Source organism: Pleurodeles waltl, chromosome 5, assembly GCF_031143425.1.
Source record: "Pleurodeles waltl isolate 20211129_DDA chromosome 5, aPleWal1.hap1.20221129, whole genome shotgun sequence".
Lineage (NCBI taxonomy): Eukaryota > Metazoa > Chordata > Amphibia > Caudata > Salamandridae > Pleurodeles > Pleurodeles waltl.
Genome location: NC_090444.1, coordinates 484,288,320 through 484,308,144, shown reverse-complemented (window position 1 = coordinate 484,308,144; position 19,825 = coordinate 484,288,320).

Genomic DNA, 19,825 nt, shown 5'->3' with positions numbered 1-19,825 from the left:
CACAGCAGCACTTGCAGTGTAGGTCCTCTCCTGTCGAAGATCAGGTATCGAGTGATTCAACAGATAGAAAATGGCGGTCATGTCCGCGGCGGTGACGTCCGCAGCGGTGCGTATCATCACCGCCGGCGCAATTCATCATTGGCTCCTGGGACCCATAGGGTCCAATGTTAACCAATGCAACATTGCGCCGCGGTCTACGATCGCCTACCGCGACGGTGTACAACGCCAGCGCAGTTACCTCACATCCTATTGTCCCAGTTTAGAGGTCAGGCAGCCGCCATTTCAGGGGCCCACATGGCTTCATTTACTACTGCGTCACACATACCTAGGCCTACACTCAACGCACATACAGGAAGAGTTTTGTATTTGGTGTCGTGTTCTGTGTAGCTGAGGGTACATACCTGAGAATTTGTTGACTCTGTGGTTGCTGTTCTCCTTCTTAGGCACCGTCAGCTGGGACATTTGAGGAGATGGCGGAATCCTCCGGTGTACCGACCGCTGGTGGACTTGTTAACAATGGAGGAGCGACATTTGATCATCACCTACAGGTTTGAGCGTGCCACAATCCAGGAACTGTGTACCCAGTTGGAGCCAGATCTGATCTCACCAATCCGCCATCCCACAGGAATACCCCATGAAGTGCAGGTGCTATCAGTGCTCCATTTCCTTGCAAGTGGATCATTTCAAACAACAGTGGCCATGGCATCAGGGATGTCCCAGCCTATGTTTTCCAACGTGTTGTCCAGAGTGTTGTCTGCCCTGCTGAAACACGTGAGGAGCTACATCATTTTCCCTCAGGTGGAGGATTTGGCTACAGTTAAAGGTGACTTCTATGCTCTGGGACATATCCCCAACATCATAGGTGCTATTGATGGCACCCATGTAGCTCTGGTCCCCCCCGCAGGAGTGAACAGGTGTACAGGAACCGGAAGAGTTATCATTCCATGAATGTACAGATGGTATTTTTGGCAGACCAGTACATCTCCCAGGTAAATGCTATGTTCCCTGGCTCTGTGCATCACGCCTACATCCTGCGGAATAGCAGCATCCCGTATGTGATGGGTCAACTCCAGAGGCACCGTGTGTGGCTATTAGGGGACTCTGGTTACCTCAACCTGTCATGGCTACTGACCCCAGTGAGGAATCCCAGCACCAGGGCAGAGGAACGCTACAATGAGGCACATGGGCGGACTAGGAGGGTGATTGAATGCGCCTTCGGCCTCCTGAAGGCCAGGTTCAGGTGCCTCCATATGACAGGTGGTTCCCTATTCTACTCACCAAGGAAGGTGTGCCAGATCATGTGCCTTTTCTGCAGGAGGATGGTCCAGATGACGGTGTTGTGGCTGCTGTGGAGCCTGTGGACAGTGATGAGGAGGAAGCTGAGGAAGAAGACATAGACAACAGGGAGTCAGTCATACAGCAATATTTCCAGTGACACACAGGTGAGAACATTTGTTTTAATATTACATTCACTTTCACACTTCTACCTCTATCCTGTCTGTCAATTTGAAGCAGTATTTGGTAACTGAGTTGTACATTTCCATTACGGTTTCACAGGTGTGGTTACCAACGTGTGTCATCTGCTTGCATCCTTCATGGACTTGTGATGTGTGACATAGGTATGTTGGCATTACATTTGAAAACGCATTTTGTCACTGTCATAGCTAATACACATTTTCAAAATCACAGACTGACTCCAGATTGTTTTGTGGTTCAAGGGTGTTTATTGAAGTGCTAATTATTGGAGGGGGTGGCAAAATGGTGATGGGTGATGGTGGAGGAATGTCCATGGCAGAGTCCAGTCTATTAGTCTCTCAGGTGCACTGCCCATATGGGCATAGGAAGTGGAGCTGGGGCAGTTTAAGTATGGACAGGGTGACAAAGTGGGACAGTGGGATGACAATCAGAGTGGTCTCATTTCCTGGCGGGGGTCTTGCCATCTTGCTCTGTCCTGTTCCTGGATCTCAGGGACCGCTTGCGGGGTGGTTCTCCGTCTGCAGGGGGTGGGGTGCTGGTGTGGTGGTCCTGTGGCGGGGCGTCCTGTCCACTAGCGCCGGCGGAGGTGGTGGGCAGTTCATCGTCCATGCTAGTGTCAGGGGCCCCTTGGAGCGCCACGGTGTCCCTCATGGTCTTTTGTATGTCCTTCAGCACCCCTACGATGGTGAGCTCCTCCCTGAAGCCCAAATACTGTTCGTCCTGCAGGCGCTGGGTCTCCTGAAACTTGGCCAGGACCGTCGCCATCGTCTCCTGGGAGTGGTGGTATGCTCCCATGATGGAGGAGAGGGCCTTGCGGAGAGTGGGTTCCCTTGGCCTGTCCGCCCCCTGTCGCACAGCAGCCCTCCCAGTTCCCCTGTGTTCCTGTGCCTCCGTCCCCTGGACCGTGTGCCCACTACCACTGCCCCCAGGTCCCTGTTGTTGTTGGGGTGGTGGGTTATCCTGGGTTCCCTGTAGTGGTGGACACACAGCTGATTGACGTGTCCTGGGTACGGAGGTATGGGCCCGCTGGGTGGGTTCTGTGCTGGTGTTACCAGAGGGTGGAAGGTCAGTGTTGGGCTGTGCCTGTGCGAGGGGAACCGACTGTCCCGAGGCCCACGGTGGTCCGGGCTGGTCATCTGGATCCAGGTGGAGAGAGCTGCTGTCGTCACTGTGGGCCTCTTCTGTGGGTGGGGTGGAGATGTCTGGACCATCCTTTGTGGTGACGTTACGTAGTGGTCCTGCAGGGGTATAAGAGCATGATTATTGCATGTGTGTGTGTCATGGTGTGCAATGGGTGGGTGTGCGTGTACCCCAGTACAAGCATTCCTGTGTGGGGGCTTGTGTGATGATGCTTGGGGGGGTGTTATGGATATGTGCAGTGAGCATGCTTTAGTGATGGGTGTCCATGCTTAGTTGTGTCATGCAGGGCATGGTGTTGGGATGTGTGGTTTGTGTTATTAGTACATTAGTGAGGAGTTGGAGTGATAGGGGAGGGGGTGAGGGTGGGGGTGTGTGAGAGCATGCAGGTAGGGTGGGGGATATGATAGTTAAGATTTGACTTACCAGTGTCCCATCCTCCACCGACTCCTCCGAGGCCCTCTGGATGCATGATGGTCAAGACTTGCTCCTCCCATGTTGTTAGTTGTGGGGGAGGAGGTGGGGGTCCGCCGCCAGTCCGCTGCACCGAGATGTTGTGCCTGGAGACCGTTGAACGCACCTTTCCCCGTAGGTCGTCCCACCTCTTCCTGATGTCCTCCCTATTTCTTGGGTGCTGTCCCACGGCGTTGACCCTGTCCACTATTCTGCGCCATAGCTCCATCTTTCTGGCTATTGATGTGTGCTGTACCTGTGAGCCAAATAGCTGTGGCTCTACCCGGATGATTTCCTCCACCATGACCCTGAGCTCCTCCTCGGAGAAGCGGGAGTGCCTTTGGCGTGACATGGGGTGGTGTGTGTGATGTGTGGGGTGGTGTATGTGGTGATGAGTGTGGTGATGTGTAGTGGTGTGTGGTGTTTGGTGTGTGGATGTTGTGTGGGTGACGGTGTTGTGTGCCTCTGTGTGATGGGGTTGTCTATTCTGTGCTCTCTCTCTGGCCTTCGTTCATGATTTTTCGGTCGTAGGGGTTTGCGGTTGATGTGGGTGTGTGTTTTATATAGTATTGGGTGTGTGGGAGTGGTGTGTGTATGTGTATCAGGTGTGTGTATTTTGAATTGTCCAATGTGGCGGTGTTTTGGAGATGTGTGTGTATTTTGAGCGCAGCGGTGTGTACCGCCAATGGAATACCGCGGTTGAAAGACCGCCGCGTGGATTCGTGGGTCGTGATAGCATGGGCGTGTTTCTGTTGGCGTGACGGTGGAGGATTTTTTTTCGCCAGTTTATCACTGACCTTTGGTGTGGCGGACTTGTGTGGGTGTCTGACTTTCGGCGGAATCCGAGATGTGGGTTATGATAGCTGTGGCGGAATTCCGCGGCCGCAGCGGTGTGTTGGCGGTCTTCTGCACGGCGGTAAGCGGCTTTTACCGCCAATGTTGTAATGACCCCCTTAGTCATTTTTTTCGAAGATTTTCTTCAGTGGGACGAACCTGCCAGTCCAATCCGACTTCCTGGAGCCCTTCTCCGGATACGCGATGCTGGAATCCTCGGTGGAGATTTTTACCTTCGGACTTAGTCGTTTTTTCGAGGTGAAAATCCTTCGACCGGGATAAACCTGGACCTTGATCCGACGTCCGTGGAGCCCTCCTCGGATACGCTGGCTGGGAGGTCCCGGTCAACTTTTTACCTTCGGACTTAGGTGGTCATTACAACCCTGGCGGTGGGTGCTAAAGCGGTGGTAAAACCTCCAACAGGCCGGCGGGAAAAAAAATGGAATCACGACCGTGGCGGAAACCGCCAACAAAGACAGCCACTTTAACACTCCGACCACCACGGCGGTACAAACAAACAGCGCGGCGGTCACCGCCAACAGACAGGCGGGAGTCAAAGTACCGCCCACAGTATCACAACAGTCCAATCCGCCACCTTTTCCGGGGCGGATTCACCGCTGATAAAAACACGGTGGAAACAGGCATTTCGAAGGGAAAACACTCACCTCTACACACCCCACGAGGAACGGACACCGGGAAGGGGGGAGGGAAAAAACAGTGACACACACACACAACACCCCCACCCCCACCCTCACCCACTACAACACACACACTAATACATATCTGTACATCACAGTTACACCCCCCAGACCCCCTGGAAGAATGCAAAGACAAAAGGAAAAGACTGTAACCATTGAAATATATTGAAATACAGCAATCAAAAATATATACACACTAAAAACTATTATATACACCAAATTTACAAGTCTAGGCATTTTACCAGGCATTGTCCGTGGACCACTGGGCCCAAAAAACATGGGCAAAGCCCACACCGGATACCTGACCAAAATGGAGAGAAAACTGCAGGGGCATCAGATAGCAAAACTACAGGCACCTCAGGGGGAAGGAAAGGGGGGGCACCTCAGCCGGATGAGTGCACCCCGCCAGATCCACAAGGGGGCTCCATGCCCACTGTTCCATCCTGGGGAGTGCAAAGCCACAGTCTCTCAAGTCTCTACAGTGGGTGGGTTTCCCACTGTTCCATCCTGGGGAGTGCAAAGCCACAGTCTCACAAGTCTCTACAGCGGGTGGGTTGCCCACTGTTCCATCCTGGGAAGTGCAAAGCCACAGTCTGTCAAGTCTCTACAGTGGGTGGGTTTCCCACTGTTCCATCCTGGGGAGTGCAAAGCCACAGTCTCACAAGTCTCTACAGTGGGTGGGTTGCCCACTGTTCCATCCTGGGGAGTGCAAAGCCACAGTCTCTCAAGTCTCTACAGTGGGTGGGTTTCCCACTGTTCCATCCTAGGGAGTGCAAAGCCACAGTCTCTCAAGTCTCTACAGTGGGTGGGTTTCCCACTGTTCCATCCTGGGGAGTGCAAAGCCACAGTCTCTCAAGTGGATAACAGTCTCCACTGGTTCTGGAGGGTGCCTGTTGGCCAGAGAGCTTCTTCCTGTGCAGGAATGAGGTAGTGGCCCAGAGTGCATCGTGCAGCCCTGTCTGACACAGATGCAGCACTGCCCCTGCCGCTCATAGGCCAGCGCTGCGTGAGATGGCTGTCCCCTGTTCAGCGGTGCCCTGTTCAGCGGTGCTTGGGATAGCCATGCCCTGTTCAGCGGTGCTTCAGATGGTGGTCCCCTGTTCAGCGGTGCTTGAGATGGCGGTCCCCTGTTCAGCGGTGCTTGAGATAGCCGTGCTCTGTTCAGCGGTGCTTCAGATGGCGGTCCCCTGTTCAGCGGTGTTTGGGATAGCCGTGCCCTGTTCAGCGGTGCTTGAGATGGCGGTCCCCTGTTCAGCGGTGCTTGAGATAGCCGTGCCCTGTTAAGCGGTGCTTCAGATGGCGGTCCCCTGTTCAGCGGTGCATGGGATAGCCGTGCCCTGTTCAGCGGTGCTTCAGATGTCGGTCCCCTGTTCAGCGGTGCTTGAGATGGCGGTCCCCTGTTCAGCGGTGCTTGAGATAGCCGTGCCCTGTTCAGCGGTGCTTCAGATAGTGGTTCCCTGTTTAGCGGTGCTTGGGATAGCCGTGCCCTGTTCAGCGGTGCTTCAGATGGCGGTCCCCTGTTCAGCGGTGCTTGGGATAGCCGTGCCCTGTTCAGCGGTGCTTGAGATGGCGGTCCCCTGTTCAGCGGTGCTTGAGACAGCCGTGCCCTGTTCAGCGGTGCTTCAGATGGCGGTCCCCTGTTCAGCGTTGCTGGCCATGCCGGGGTGCTCATGTGCCATCTGGCCTGGGCCTGTCGGGCCGTCCTGCCCACCTGTCCTGTGGGGGCCGTGGCCCTCCTGGGCAGCTGTGCTGGGGCTTTTGGTTGCCTCCTGGGCAGCTGTGCTGGGGCTTTTGGTGGCCTCCTGGCCAGCTGGGATGGGGCTTGTGGGGCCCTCCTGGCCAGCTGGGCTGATGGCGGTGTTGTCGGGTGTGCTGCCCTTCCCAGCCTTTCCTGCTCTCCCGTGGCCCTTCCCCACCTTGGCCGGTGTCCCAGCTGCTTCGACACTCCCGCCGGGAGCCCTGGTAGGGTTTTTTGTCCCTGGTGTCTTGACCCTCTGCCGCCGTGCACTGTAAATTTTTGGATGTTTCTGAGGGGGGGGGGGCTGGCTGTGCTGTGGCCCCGTACCAGACTGGCTGCCCTGGTGGGCGGTGCACTCCAGTGACCATGTACGACATGCACCACCGGGCCCGGTGATGTGGTGGCTGAGGTGCTAGCTCTGGGCCTATGACATGGACGGGGTGGGGGAGTTGAGGGAAAGAGGTTAAGTTTGGAGAGTAAAATTTTTTGGGGAGCAGAGGGACGGGTAGGTGTAGTGTGTATGGGAGTGGAGGAAGAGGTTGTGGTTGTCGGAGGTGTAAGTGGGGTGGCTTTGGGTGCAGGTGCCTGGGCTGTAGGCTGTCGTGAGGTGGATGGCTGTTGGGTGGGTGGCTGCCTGCATTTGTGTATCTTGGGAGGGGGCGGCACAGACACACTGGGAGAGGACACAGGGGACGTGTAAATGGCAGTGGGGGTGGTGAGTTAACGTGTGCGGGGTGTTCTGGTGTGTCTGCTGCTGAGGGACGTAGTGGCTGAAGATGCTGTGCATGCAGGTGTGAGTGGAGACAAGACTGGCAGGGAGGAGGGAGACGTGGAGGAGGGGACACAGTGGAGGCAGTGGATGTTGGAATGTCTGTATGTGGATGTTGCTTGTGTGACTGCCTGTGGGATGTGTGGTGCTTATGTCTGCGTGAGCTGCCCTTGGGTGTTGAGGTGTGTGCAGGCTGGTCTGATGGTGTGCTTGGGATAGGCCGAGGTACCGGGGATTGGGTCTGGGTGTAGGAAGTTGGAGGGGGGAGGCTATACACAGGGACAATGGCTGCCATCAGTGCTGAGGCCAGAGATTGCAGGGTTCGATGAAGGGCAGCCTGACCAGAATGAATGCCCTCCAGGTATGCATTACTTTGGTGCACTTCCCTTTCTACACCCCAGATGGCATTCAAAATGGTAGACTGCCCAACAGTGAGTGACCTGAGGAAGTCAATGACCTCCTCACTGAGGGCAGCAGGGGCGAAGGAGATGCCCACCTTCCTGGGTGAGCGGGCACAGGGCAAACGCTAAGGGGCTGCTGGGAGGGCGGTGCTGGTGCAGGGGTGGCAGCTGTACCTGTTGTTGCGGGGTGCAGAGATGTTGCCGCCACCACAAGGGAGCTCCCATCAGAGGACGAGTCCGATCCACTAATGTCCACTTGTGTCCCCGCCGTGGAGCTCCCCTCGCCCTCCATCCCACTGGCGAATTCAGAGTCGGTAGTGTAGCCCTCCATGGCCATGTGGGATGCAGCTCCCTCGTGCTCCGGTGCCACTGCTCCTCTGCCTGATGATGCTAATGCACACATGAACAGGAATACCACAAAAAGGGGGGGGGGGAACAGAAGAAAGACATGTTGAGTGCATGCATTCCCGCTACCGTTGGCGGACAGCACAGACACAGAAGCCCCCTGCACTATGCCGCACACTTGGGGTCCACTTTGCAATCCCTGGGACATGGCCTACAAGGCTATGGACGACATCTGCACACGTAGGTGACACAGGGCCATGAATAGCTGTACTTGGCACCCTACAGAGGTGGGGAGCGGGGGCACAGGGCCATGCCTTACGGAGGGGCCTAGCCTACGGAACTCGCCCTGGCCTAGGGATACCCACAGCCCTCCTCCCCCACCCAGACACCTCCACAGCGTGCAAAGTTAGCAGAATGTGAGTGTACTCACCCCCTTGTGTCTGCTGTGATGCCCTTACACGCCCATCCAACTCGGGGTAGGCCACCGCCAGGATCCGGAACATCAGGGGGGTCAAGGTCCGACGGGCACCCCTCCCACATTGGGAGGCCTTCCCCAGCTGAGCCTCCGCCGTCTTCCTGCTCCAGCGGCGAATGTCCTCCCATCTCTTCCGGCAGTGGGTGCCCCGTCTGTGGTGGACCCCCAGGGTCCAGACGTCCTTGCCAATGGCACGCCATATATCCGTCTTCTGGTGGGCGCTGACCTGTATGAAATGTACAGGGGGAGAAGAAAAGTAATTACCTTCTGCACCATCAATGTGAGTGGCACCCCATCCCTACCCTTGCCATGTGGCACATGCACTCACTGTCGTTTCAAGCATGCCTCAATCTCTCCCCCCCCACCCATCTTTCATCCACCCCACTCAACACAGGCATAGCCCATACAGCATGCTCCCAGTGTATTTACCTGTTTGTCTGGAGGACCGTAGAGTAGCGCGTACTGGGGGAGGACCCCATCCACAAGCTTCTCCAACTCCTCCGATGTGAAGGCGGGGGCCCTTTCCCCAGTCGCATGAGCCATTGTCCCTTGCAGACCGAGGTCACAGCAGCACTTGCAGTGTAGGTCCTCTCCTGTCGAAGATCAGGTATCGAGTGAATTAATAGAGAGAAAATGGCGGTCACGTCCGCGGCAGTGCGTATCGCGACCGCCGGCGCACATCGTCATTGGCTCCTGAGACCCATAGGGTCCAATGTTAGCCAATGCAGCATTGCGCCGCGGTCTTCGACCGCCTACCGCCACGGTGTGCAATGCCAGCGCAGTTACCTCCCATCCCATTGTCACACTTTACAGGTCAGGCAGCAGCCATTTCAGGGGCCCACATGGCTTACTTTTTGGACTGCGTCACACATACCTAGGCCTTGCATCCACACTCATACAAGCCATTCGATGGGTTAAGATCCGTGTTTTTTTAAAGCTGGGGTTACGTACCTCTGGGATGTTTGACTCTGTGCTCGCTTTTGTCCTTCATAGGCACCGTCCGCTGGGAGATGTGAGGAGATGGCGGCATCCTCCGGTGTACAGACCGCTGGTGGACCTGTCGACAATGGAGGAGAGACATCTCATCCTGACATACAGGCTTGACCGTGCCACTATTCTGGAACTGTGTGCCCAGCTGGAGCCAGACCTGATGTCACCTATCCGCCATCCCACAGGAATCCCCCCACAAGTGCAGGTGCTGTCAGTACTCCATTTCCTAGCAAGTGGGTCATTTCAAACAACAGTGGCCATAGCATCAGGGATGTCCCAGCCTATGTTTTCCAACGTGTTGTCCAGAGTGTTGTCTGCCCTACTGAAACACATGCGGAGCTACATCGTTTTCCCTGAGGTGGAGGATTTGGCTACAGTGCAAGGTGACTTCTATGCCCTTGGACATATCCCCAACATCATAGGTACCATTGATGGGACCCATGTGGCTTTGGTCCCCCCCCACAGGAGTGAACAGGTGTACAGAAACCGGAAGAATTATCATTCCATGAATGTCCAGATGGTATGTTTGGCAGACCAGTACATCTGCCATGTGAATGCCATGTTCCCTGGCTCAGTGCATGACGCCTACATCCTGCGGAATAGCAGCATCCCTTATGTGATGGGTCAGCTCCAGAGGCACTGTGTGTGGCTAATTGGTGACTCTGGTTACCCCAACCTGTCATGGCTACTGACCCCAGTGAGGAATCCCAGGACTAGGGCAGAGGAACGCTACAATGAGTCCCATGGGCGAACTAGGAGGGTGATTGAGCGGACCTTCGGCCTCCTGAAGGCCAGGTTCAGGTGCCTCCATATGACAGGTGGATCCCTATTCTACTCACCAAAGAAGGTGTGCCAGATCATTGTGGCCTGCTGTATGCTTCACAACCTGGCTTTGCGTCGCCAGGTGCCTTTTCTGCAGGAGGATGGTCCAGATGGTGGTGTTGTAGCAGCTGTGGAGCCTGTGGAGAGTGAAGAGGAGGAAGACGAAGAAGACGACATAGACAACAGGAGCACAGTGATACTGCAATATTTCCAATGAACAGAGGTAAGAATACAAACCGGCCTACTACATGTACTTAAACACTACTACCCCTGTACTGTCTGTCCTTTTCACCCAGTGTATGGTAACTGACTTGTCACTTTCCCTTACGATTTCAGAGATGTGGGTCCCACAGTGTGACATCTGCTTTGTTTCCCCATGGACTACAGCTGTGTGACATTGGTATGTTGGCATCACAATGTAAATTAGCATTTTGGCACTGTAATTACAGATAAATATATTCACATTCACAGACAGACTCCTGATTGTTTTGTGCCATAACGGTGTTTATTAAGGTGCAAATTATTGGAGGGGGGTTGTAAATTGGTGAGGAGTGATGGTGGAGGAATGTCCATGGCAGACTCCAGTCTATTAGTCTCACAGGTGCATTGTCCAAATGGGTCTGGGAAGTGGAGCTGGGGCAGTTTAAGGATGGACAGGGTGACAAAGTGGGACAGTGGGATGACTATCAGGGTGGTATTCTTTCTTGGCGAGGGTCTTGGCATCTTACTCTGTCCTCTTCCTGGATCTCTGGGACCGCTTGCGGGGTGGTTCTTCTGCTGCAGGGGATGGGGTGCTGGTGGCCTGTTGGTCCTGTGTCGGTGCCTCCTGTCCACGAGCACCGGCGGAGGTGGTGTGCAGTTCTTGGTCCATGCTAGTGTCAGGGGCCCTTTGTGGTGCCACAGTGTCCCTCAAAGTGGTCACTACCAGATTCAGCACCCCTACGATGGTGCCCAGGGCGGAGCTGATGGTTCTGAGTTCCTCCTTGAAGCCCAAATACTGTTCCTCCTGCATGCGCTGGGTCTCCTGAAACTTGGCCAGTACCGTAGCCATCGTCTCCTGGGAGTGGTGGTATGCTCCCATGATGGAGGAGAGGGCCTCGTGGAGAGTGGGTTCCCTGGGCCTGTCCCCACCCTGTCGCACAGCAGCCCTCCCAGTTCCCCTGTTTCCCTGGGCCTCTGTCCCCTGGACCATGTGCTTACTGCCACTGCCCCCAGGTCCCTGTTGTTGTTGGGGTGGTGGGTTAACCTAGGTGCCCTGTAGTCGTGAACACACTGCTGCTTGACGTGTACTGGAGACAGAGGTGTGGGCCCGCTGGGTGGGTGCTGTGCTGGTGTTTCCAGAGGGGGGTAGGTCTGCAGTGGCCTGTGGCTGTGTGAGGCGAACCGACTGTCCCGAGGTCCCCAATGGGCCAGGCTGGTCATCTAGATCCAGGTCGACAGAGCTGCAGTCATCACTGTGGGCCTCTTCTGGGGGGGGGGTGGACATTTGTGGACCCTCCTGTGCAGTGACGTTGTGTAGGGGTCCTTCAGGGGTATAAAAGCATGATTATTGCATCTGTGTGTGGAATGGTGTGCAATGGGTGGGTGCCCGTGTCCCCCAGTGCTTGGATTCCTGTGTGGGGGCTTTTGTGTCGGTGGTTTGGGGGGGTATGGGTATGTGCAGTGGGCATGCTTTGGTGATGGGTGTCCATGCTTTGTGGTCACATGCAGGGCTTGGTGTTGGGATGGGTGCGTTGTGATGGTGGGACATTTGCAAGGAGTAGGAGTGATGGGGGTGAGGCTGAGGGTGGGGGTATGTGTTGGCATGCAGGTGGGGTGGGGGGATGAAGTAGTGAAGATGTCACTTACCAGAGTCCATTCCTCCAGATACTCCGCCGAGGCCCTCAAGATGCAGGATCGCAAAGACCTGCTCCTCCCATGTCGTAAATTCTGGGGGAGGAGGTGGGGGTCCGCCGCCAGTCTTCTGCACTGCAATCCGGTGTCTGGATACCACGGAACGCACCTTCCCCGTAGGTTGTTCCACCTCTTCCTGATGTCATCCCGATTTATTGGGTGCTGTCCCACTGCGTTGACCCTGTCGACTATTCTGCTCCATAGCTCCATCTTCCTTGTAATGGACGTCTGCTGCACCTGTGCTCCGAATAGCTGTGGCTCTACCCGGATGATTTCCTCCACCATGACCCTGAGTTCCTCCTCCGAAAACCTGGGGTGTCTTTGCGGTGCCATGGGGTGGTGTTGGTGATGTGTGGGGTGGAATGTGTGGCGATAAGTGTGGTGATGTGTATTGGTGTGTTGTGTGAAGTGCGTGGTATTTGTGTGGGTGATGGTAATATGTGCGTCTGGGTGCTCGATTCTTCTATATGGTCTCTCTCTCTGTGCGTCGTCCCGATTTTTTTGTGGTGGGGGTTTGTGGGTGAGGTGGGTGTGTGTTTTATATTGTATTGGGTGTGTGGGAGTGGTGTTTGTATGTGCATCAGGTGTGTGTATTTGGATTTGTCCAATGTGGCTGTGTTTTGTAGGAGTGTGTGTATTTTGAGCGCGGCGGTGTGTACCGCCAACGGGATACCGCAGTTGAAAGACCGCCGCGTGGATTCATGTGTCATGATAGTGTGGGCGTATTTCTCTTGGCGTGACGGTGTCGGTTTGGTTGTCGCCAGTTTATCTCTGGCCTTTGGTGTGGCGGACTTCTGTGGGTGTCTGTATTTTGGCGGTTTCGGAGTTGTGGGTCATAATGACCGTGGCGGTTTACCGCAGCCGCGGCGGTGTGTGGCGGTCTTCTGCACGGCGGTAACCAGCTTTTACCGCCAATGTTGTAATGACCGCCTTAGTCTCTTTTTCAGAGATTTTCTTTACCGGGACGAACCAGCAAATCAGGCCGGGTCGCGGTTGAGGCAAGCCGGCTAGAGTTTCCGCGGTGGGTCGGGCTTTTTTTCAAAAGTTGTCCAAACTTCTGGGGCTTCTCCCAGATGTCCTTTTAAGGTTCTTTTGAGGTCCACAGCTCACCCCAAGGGTCCAGAAGTTCTGAGATGGTCCTTGGGGGGTGCGGACTACAACTCCCAGAATGCACCTGGCGCAAACTCCTTTTTGGCCACTGGACAGTGGTCAGCTGGTCGCTTTCTTCAGGAGTTGGTGCAGGGGACTCTGGTTAGCAATTTTTCACCTGTAGCAAACAGGGAGTCCCTCCTTGAACCAGTTGAAGCCAGGCAAAGTCCTTCTTGTGGTGAAGCTCAAGTGTGCAGCTGGTGCAGTCCTTCTGAGTGCAGGTTCTAGGTGCAGGCCAGGGGTCCAGCAGGGCAGTCCTTCTTCTCCTTTGGTTCTTCCTTATTTGAATCTGATGGGGATCTGAGGTGTGGGTGCAGGTCTGCCAGTTTTATCCTTGCTCCTGGGTGAAAAGCAGGGGGGTCCTGGTTCTCCAATCAGGTGCAGGGTCCTTCCCCCTGTGATGACCACTTCCTGGGAAGTGTGGCAAAAATCAATCCCAGGAGGCAACATCCTCCAAAAATCCATCATGGCTGAATCTGATTTTTGGAGGTTACATCTGGCTGAGCCCACCCACTGGTGTGGCTAAAAATCATAAACACACCCCTCTCCTGCCCTCTCCTAATCTAATCAAGGGGGCACCTAGTTGTCTGGGGTTGCAGGATGTGGGGGTGTTGCTGGTTGCTCCAAATGTCCTTCTCTGCCTTTGAAGACCAGTTTGCAGCCCTCCCCCTTCCTGCCTCACCATCTGCTGATGGGAGATTCCCTCCCACAGGCACATTCCTTTGTGTGAAGCCAGGCCACTTCACGCCTCATCAAGGTAGCCTGGCCAGGCTGCTAGAGGCTGGCCAATCAGAGCACAGCAGCAAAAACAATGCAGGGCTGAAATTGGCAACTTTTCAGGTAAAGTTTAAAACTCTTTACCTGAACAAGTTATATTAAATCCCGCAACTGGAAGTTGTGGGATTCATTACAACAATTAATTTGATACCAAACTCTTGGTATGCATCATTTAAGGAGACTTTAAAAATTAAAATAAAGTCTCATTCTAGCCTATGAAGGCCATTTACTACAATGAGGGAAAAACGAATTTGGCTGTTTTTACCTCACCAGGGCTTATGAAACTATTTTTATAAAGTCCCTGCTTATAGTTACATGGCACCCAGCCACCCTATGGGCACATAGGGCACACCTTAGGGGTGACTTATATGTAAAAATAAGGTAGTTTAAGACTTTGGAACTACTTTTAATTCCAAAGTCGAATTTGCATATAACTTTAATTTAAAAGCAGCCAGCAAGGCAGGCCTACCTTTAAAATGACACTGGGCACCTCAGCAGTGCACCTATGGGTGCACTACCTATTTTGTGGTCCCTAAACCTACATGCCCTACCATATACTAGGGACTTATAGGTAGGTTAACTTAGCCAATTATAATTAGCCTAATTTGCATATCCATTTTACACAGAGCACTGGCCCTGGGACTGGTAAGCAGTACCCAGGGCACAGCCAAGACTCAGTAACCACCAGTACCTGTCCAAAATGTGTGGGGGGATCAGGGCAAAAAGGAGGACTTTCCTACATGTGGTTTGTGATGTTGGGATCTATGTGAGGAGTTGGGGTGCTGGGGGGGAGGGTGAGGGTGGGGGTATGTGATAGCATGCAGGTAGGGTGGGGGATGTAATAGTAAAGCTTTGTCTTACCAGAGTCCATTCCTCCACCTACTCCTGCAAGGCCCTCAGGATGCAGAATCGCCAAGACCTGCTCCTCCCATGTTGTTAGTTGTGGGGGAGGAGGTGGGGGTCCGCCGCCAGTCCGCTGAACCGACAGGTGGTGTCTTGAGACCACGGAACGCACCTTCCGCCGTAGGTTGTTCCACCTCTTCCTGATGTCCTCCCAATTTCTTGGGTGTTGTCCCACTGCGTTGACCCTGTCCACTATTCTTCGCCATAGCTCCATCTTCCTAGCTATGGAGGTGTGCTGCACCTGTGCTCCGAATAACTGTGGCTCTACCCGGACGATTTCCTCCACCATGACCCTGAGCTCCTCCTCTGAGAACCTGGGGTGTCTTTGCCGTGCCATGGGGTGGTCTAGGTGATGTGTGGGGTGGAGTGTGTGGTGATAAGTGTGGTGATATGTAGTGGTGTGTTGTGTGAGGTGCGTGGAAGTTGTGTGGGTGATGGTGTTGTGTGCCTGTGGATACTGTAGTTCTTGCTGGTGGTGTCTCTCTCTGGCCTTCTTTCGGAATTTTTTGTTGTGGGGGTTTGTGGGTGATGTGGGTGTGTGTTTTATATTATAATGGGTGTGTGGGAGTGGTGTGTGTATGTGTATCAGGTGTGTGTATTTTGAATTGTCCAATGTGGCTGTGTTTTGTAAGAGTGTGTGTATTTTGAGCTCGGGGGTGTGCACCACCAATGGAATACCGCGGTTGAAAGACCGCCGCGTGGATTCGTGTGTCGTGATAGTGTGGGCGTATTTCTGTTGGCGTGACGGTGGAGGTTTTGTTTTCGCCAGTTTATCACTGACCTTTGGTGTGGCGGACTTGTGTGGGTGTCTGACTTTTGGCGGATTCTGAGGTGTGGGTCATAATAGCTGTGGTGGAATTCAGCAGCCGCTGCGGTGTGTTGGCGGTCTTCTGCACGGCGGTAAGCGCCTTTTACCACCAATGTTGTAATGACCGCCAATGTCTTTTAAATGATGAATTAATAAAGAGTTGATTTGAATAAACTTTGAAATAACAGATGACTTAGTATTGTAAGCAATAGGGAATAAAACTTGTTAACCCTTTCAATGAATAGTGGTTATTTCTCATTTAGTATCATTTCTATTATGGTTTCATAAGTGTTTACCTTGTTTATCGATGTTGATCTTTGGTTCAGTGGTCACTGCATGACTACGATACTCCATGAGATTCAAAAGGTTCATCGACCTATACGCGTCCCCTTGAAAGTTTACTTACTAAGGACTGTAGAGAGTAAGCGGAGAGCCATGCGGGCTCTCCTTGTTTGAGTAAACGTACTCTGCGTGTCCGGGAGGGGCACGGAGCAAGTGTATAAATAAAGGAAGAGCTGCGGTGACGCAGTCTCGGGTGTGGCAGCAAACTTAACTGGTCTCCGAGTGTGCTCATTCACGTGCATCCGTGCAAACCTACAATGGCGACGAGCGGGATCGCGAAATCCCCTGCATCTGAACAGTGACACCACAAACGTGTGACAAGTGAAAAGAAGAAAGAGGAAAACGTTCCGAACGTGGTGCGGTATCGGCCGCCTGTTGAGAGGAGACACGATGGAGCCGGATTGTGGTGCCGGAGAGAGTGCGGTTCGGCCCCCTGTCCGGGGAAGCCGAATACGGTGAGCTTTGCCCGCCCCGCCACAGAAAGAAAATAGACACGTGGAGCGAAACGCTCCGTTAAGCGCTCCCCAGCCGGCGCATACTGGTGCCGGGAGGTCCCGCCCGGCAAGGAAAAACACGTGGAGCGTCACGCTCCATCGAGCGCCCGGCGTATACTGGTGCCGGGAGGTCCCGCCCGGCAAGGAAAAAACACGTGGAGCGTCACGCTCCATCGAGCGCGCCGGCTTTTAAGCCTCTCGCTCCACGAGGTGCCGGCCGTGTGCGTCCTGTTGCCGGGGGAGCAGCAGTGACGCGAGGGCATCTCTGCTTGGGTGCCCCGCCTCTGTGGTGTTCGGCCGCAGAAGAGCGGCAGGATAAGTGTTTCCCCAGGAGCCGGGGAATCACGATAACTAAGGCAACGCGGGCGAGGCATTGCCTGAAAAAAAAAAGGAAAAGGAGACCATAAATAAAACTAGAAGCTCTGCTGGCAGGCAGAGGCCTGGAAAAAAAAAGAAGAGAAGGATTATTTTTTTTTTCTTCTTCCTTTGCTCTCTTCCTTTTGTGCTGCTCCTCTGTGGTGAATAAAAGGCACAAAGCCCAGTTCAAGGCATAAACAGACATCTAAATAAAAGTTGACTGCTGTGAGTGAGGGGAGTGTGGGAGAGCAAGCATGAGTGCCCCACCCCAGGATGATGCCGGTCCACCACCACCACCAGGAAATCCCCAACTCCCAGCGCAGCCGAACAGTGGTACACACTCCTCCATCACATCATTGCCACCGTTTAGCCAACTGATTGACCCGGCAACTGCTGCGCCCAGGTGGCGCTTATGGATCAATCGCCTAGAAAACTACTTCTGCGCAACTAGAGAAACAGATGGGGCCGTACGAAGGTCTGTAATGCTGCTGATGGGGGAGATGAACTGCAAGAGTTGTTTGATTCCCTCCCTGATACAGGAGACAAGTCTGATTTTGATGCAGCGGTAACTGCTTTAAATAGACATTTTGATCCTCAACTTAATTCTGATTTCGAGCGTTTCAAGCTGAGACAGGCACAACAGACAGAAGTCGAATCGATGGATATGTTTTACGCCAGGTTGAGAAAGCTGGTGAGTTAATGCACTGGGCTCAATCAGCAGGAGGAGATCAGAGCACAGATCATCCAAGGTTGCCGATCCAATGCCTTAAGAAAGCTTATTCTTCGACAGCAGGGGATGTCCCTCGATGACATTTTAATTCTTGCACGATCACATGAACTGTCCGCGGTGCGAGCAGACGCGATGGCAGCCGTTAGGGGTCAGTCGTTAGCGGCAGCGTCATCGACTCGTGCTGTTCAGGTTAAGGAGGAACAGGTAGAGGCTATCCAGACACGCCAGGCAGTACTGCGCAAGCCGAACCAGGTCAAACCAAGCGAGAGGGTTTGTGGAAGCTGTGGCTATGAGCACCGAGCGAACATGGGGTGCCCGGCGAAAGGACAATCGTGTAATCGCTGTGGGAAAGCAAACCATTTTGCCAAAGTGTGTAGATCCAGAAGGAATAAGCCAGGGGAACAGAAAGGAAGAGATGCTAATGTGAGAGCTGTATCCAAAAGCACGGAAGAGGTAAGGGACCACGCTATGGTGAGTGGCCCGGTTTTCGATGAAGATGAAGAAGAGGACATTTTTGTAATTTCTTTTACGGGAAGGAGACAACTAAAGAAAAGACCGCCTCCAATGAGCGACGTTCACGTCAATGGCACGCTGGTTTCTGTACTTATTAACACAGGGGCGTCTGTCAATGTTATGGATGAAACTCTGTTCCAGAAGTTAATACCAGCCCCAAGACTCACTCCGACGACTACAAAAATATACAACTATGGAGGGCAAGACCCCCTTCCTCTCAAAGGAACGGTGGAGGTAGCTGTGAACAGTGGAGACAAGTCCACAGAGGCAACATTCTATGTAGTGGCTGGAGATCATGGCACTCTGCTAGGATGTCACACCGCAGAAGAGTTAGAACTGGTGTTCTTTGCACGTCAAGTCCATGACACTCAGGTGGAACGGCTTCTCAATGAGTTCCCACAGCTCTTCGAGGGGTTGGGACGGCTGAAAGGAAAGCGCATCAAGCTACACATTGACCATAGTGTGGTTCCGGTGGCGCTAAGACATCGTCGAGTGCCGTTCCATTTGCGCCCGGCTGTCGAGAAAGAGTTGCAGCTGTTGGAAGACCAAGGAGTCATCGAAAAGGTAGATGGGCCCACACCTTGGGTGTCACCCTTGGTGATCGCGCCGAAGCCAAAACAACCGGGAGCAATTCTGTCTCTGTGTTGACATGCGGTTGCCAAACAAGGCCATTAGGAGAGAGAGACACATCACGCCCACCATGGATGACATTATTGCAGATTTGAATGGGGCACAGTGGTTCTCGAAACTGGATCTTAACGCGGGATATCATCAGTTGGAACTAGACCCCGAAAGTAGGAATATCACCACCTTCTCGACACATGTAGGACTAAGGAGGTACAAGAGACTAAGTTTTGGAGTGTCCTCAGCTGCCGAAGTATTTCAGAATGCCATCCGAGAGACTTTGTCCGGGTTACCGGGGGTAATTAATCTAAGTGATGACATTTTGATACATTCCCGAACGAGGGAGGAACACCATCGCCATCTCAGAGCGACGCTGAAACGGTTAGCTGATGCAGGGTTGACGCTCCATAAAAAGAAGTGTGCTTTTTATCAAACGTCTGTAGATTTTTTTGGTTATATATTTTCAAAGGATGGCCTGCAGGTAGATCCACGGAAAGCTGAAGCAATCCGTCAAGCCCCCGTTCCGCAAAGTCCCACGGAAGTTCGTAGTTTTCTAGGGATGGCCACGTACTGTGGAAGGTTCATACCACAACTTGCTACTATGTCTGAACCTCTGCGACAGCTCACGAAAGGGCAACATCATTGGGACTGGACTCAGGAGGCCCACAAAGCGTTTGAGGACATCAAGGCCGCATTGCTGGATAGGTCAACTATGGCTTATTTCAATCCCCGCCGGAGAACGGAAGTGGTGGTAGATGTGAGTCCCGTGGGGCTAGGGGCCGTTCTGTTGCAAGAACAGAGACATCACGAGTGGATCCCTGTTGCATATGCTAGTAGGGCTTTGTCGGCAGTCGAAACCAGGTACGTGCAGATTGAACGTGAAGCGCTAGCCATTCATTGGGCGTGCCGCCATTTTCATCTTTATTTGTATGGGCACGAGTTCCAGGTGGTCACTGACCACAAACCACTAGTTTCGCTGTTTGCGGGCAGCCCACGTCTTGCGCCCCCGAGAATTGAACGATGGACTGTTCTGCTTCAACCTTATCGCTTTACAGTTGTTTATCGGCCTGGTGCGAGTAATCCTGCAGACTACTTGT